Genomic DNA, 3,606 nt, shown 5'->3' with positions numbered 1-3,606 from the left:
ATAGTAATACTTAGACATAAACATTCATACCTTGTCTCCAGGAGTTCAAGAACCCTAATTGTGCACAAAGAAGAGAAATTTGAAGAATTAAAACTTGCTAGGATGATTAGAGCACACTAGATTACACAATTTTTCAATTGCATGAACAAAATCCTTTCAATTGAAGCTTCTTCTTCTTCCTCTTATAAATGTCGACACACAAACACACAAGGATACACTCTGAAAGGACCCGTTCATATACATTATAAACGATTCACAATGGTTGATTACATTGCGAGGTATTTGACCTCTATATGATACATTTTACAAACATTGCATTCGTTTTTAAAAGACAAACTTTCTTTACATTGAAAATTGACAGGCATGCATACCATTTCATAATATCCACTATCCAACTATAAATTGATTTAATAATAATCTTTGATGAACTCAATGACTCGAATGCAACGTTCTTCGAAATATGCTATGAAAGACTCCAAGTAATATCTTTAAAATGAGGAAATGCACAGCGGAAGATTTCTTTAACACCTGAGAATAAACATGCTTTAAAGTGTCAACCAAAAGGTTGGTGAGTTCATTAGTTTATCATAATCATTTATTTCCATCATTTTAATAGACCACAAGAATTTCATTTCCAGTTCTCATAAATATACGTCCCATGCATAGAGACAAAAATAATCATTCATATGGTGAACACCTGTAACCGACATTAACTAGATACATATAAGAATATCCCCTATCATTCCGGGATCCTCCTTCGGACATGATATAAATTTCGAAGTACTAAAGCATCCGGTACTTTGGATGGGGTTTGTTAGGCCCAATAGATCTATCTTTAGGATTCGCGTCAATTAGGGTGTCTGTTCCCTAATTCTTAGATTACCAGACTTTAATAAAAAGGGGCATATTCGATTTCGATAATTCAACCATAGAATGTAGTTTCAATTACTTGTGTCTATTTCGTCAAACATTTATAAAAGCGCATGTATTCTCAGTCCCAAAAATATAAAGGGTAGAAAGGCAAATGAAACTCACCATACTGTATTTCGTAGTAAAAATACATATAACGTCATTGAACAAGTGCAAGGTTGGCCTCGGATTCACGAACCTAAATTAATTATATATATTTATGTGTTGGTCAATATTTGTCTAACAAATTAGGTCAAGTCATAGTGTACCACAATCCTAATGCTCGAGACTAATATGCAAAAGTCAACAAAAGTAAATTTGACTCAAAATAATTTCTAAAAATCTATACATGATTAATATATAGTTTAAATATCGTCGTTTTATATCTTTAAATATTTTTAAAAGATTTATTAGAGTAAATAATATAATTTATTTATTAATAAATAAAATTTTATATTAAATTTATATAATAAAATATACTTTTATATATATTAAGTAATAAAATTTATAGGGTTCATTTAATATCATAAAGATAATATGATAGGTATTATTAAAGTAAGTTATTACACGTAGTAAAATATGTTTGTATCACATATTTATTTGATAAAATAATATCTATAATGATAGTAAGTAAAAGTTGTATTATTTTGTAATAATAATTATTATTATAAAAATATCAACATTTATAATTACTAAGATGACATTATGATAAAACGATAATTCTAATTATGATAACTTTAATATTTACAATAATTTTTAATATTATCTTTAAAATAATAATTCTATTTAAAATAATAATAATAATGATATTTTATAGTAACAATGACATTTCTATTAAAATGATAATTTTTGTTAAAATGATAGTTTTAATACTAACGATACTTTTAATAATAATAGAAATGATAAAAATAATAAGAACGATAATTTTATCTAAATCAATATCTTATAATATTTTAATTTCATCATGATACTCTTACTCATTATTTCCTAATCGTTTCGTTTAATAGCTTTTAATCGTCTTTTATATCGTGTTCATAATAATGATAATAATAGTAATCAAAATAATTAGGTGTTACAAATATTTGTTTTAATTACACTAATATTAATAATGATAGTTACTATAACATTATTAACGATAATACTAATAATTATCTTAATGATAATATAGTAATAATAATAATAACAATAACAACAACCATTTTTAAATAATGATATATATATATATATATATTAATAATGATAATAATAATAATAATACTAATACTAATAATAATAATAATAATAATAATAATAATAATAATAATAATAATAATAATAATAATAATAATAATTGGATAATAATAATAATACTAATTATAACTTTAACGATAATAACGATATTAATAATAAAAAAATAACAATTTTTAATGATAAATCCCTTTTATTGATAAAGATAATAATAATGATAATAATAAGATAAAACTAGAACGGCGATAAAAACGAAGATAATAATAATAATCATTTTTAATAAAAATATCAAAAATTCAATTGATTATAACTTGTAATCCGTTCATCGAAACCATTCGATATCTAAAGGAAAAGATCTTAATTTTTTGCTAGCTTTCCAAGGACATGCATATCTTATACCTTATCTCAACCGCAAGTGTAACTAATTCAAGATTCAACCTAACATGTCTAAGGGCAATATCAAAAGTACAAGCATGCATAATCCTAAATACTCGAGCACTAGTCAGGGATACACTATTAGTATGTAAAAGTTAAATTATGAGTACTCACGTATCAATATTGAGATTCAATATTGCAGGAAAGGTACGTAGACGCAACGGAAATGATAAACACTATATTGACCTCACGAGCATACCCATGAACCATACTCAATCACCTCCATAGCTACAACCCATAATTTTCTTAATCCTATCCTACTCGAAAAACAATTTCGAAATCACTCGAACAGCACTCCGTCGTAATATTTTATGTATACTAATAATATCTTGAAATAATACGGAGTAAATATATATATGTAAATCGATTGAGCGAGTTTAGAGAAAAATATTTTCAAGTTTCTATGAAATAATGAAACCTATTGAATTCTATTTAAAATAGATTTTTGAATTATTAAAGTGAATTATTAAAGTATGAATTATTAAAGTGAATTATTAAAGTATGAATTATTAAAGTGAATTATTAAAGTATGAATTATTAAAGTGAATTATTAAAGTATGAATTATTAAAGTGAATTATTAAAGTATGAATTATTAAAGTAAATTATTAAAGTTAAAGTAAAGTAAAAATAAAGTAAAAGTAAAGTTTAAGTATAGTAAAAGTATAAAACTATGTACGTATAATACGCGTATAAATATATATAATATTAATTTAAATCGTTATATATATTTAATAAAATAAAATATAAATATCGTTATCTTTATCATACTAGTTAAGTAATGAGTTTTCAAAAGTGGTTCTAGATATTTATAAAAGTTATATACGTTTTAATAAGAAAGTTCTTTTTAAACTGAAAACGTTTTTGTACGTTTGAAACTAAATAGATCAATCGAGTCTTTATGAGATTCAATCTTCCACTATCCTTTGTCTAGTTCTCAATGATTGACAATTTGTTCTTATTTATAAATCACTTTACCATTTTCCGAATATTGTTAAAATGGAAAGATTTCTCAAATCAACGTGGGCCTTTCAACA

Source organism: Rutidosis leptorrhynchoides, chromosome 11 (genome assembly GCF_046630445.1).
Source record: "Rutidosis leptorrhynchoides isolate AG116_Rl617_1_P2 chromosome 11, CSIRO_AGI_Rlap_v1, whole genome shotgun sequence".
Taxonomy (NCBI): Eukaryota; Viridiplantae; Streptophyta; class Magnoliopsida; order Asterales; family Asteraceae; genus Rutidosis; species Rutidosis leptorrhynchoides.
This window is presented reverse-complemented; position numbering follows the sequence as displayed.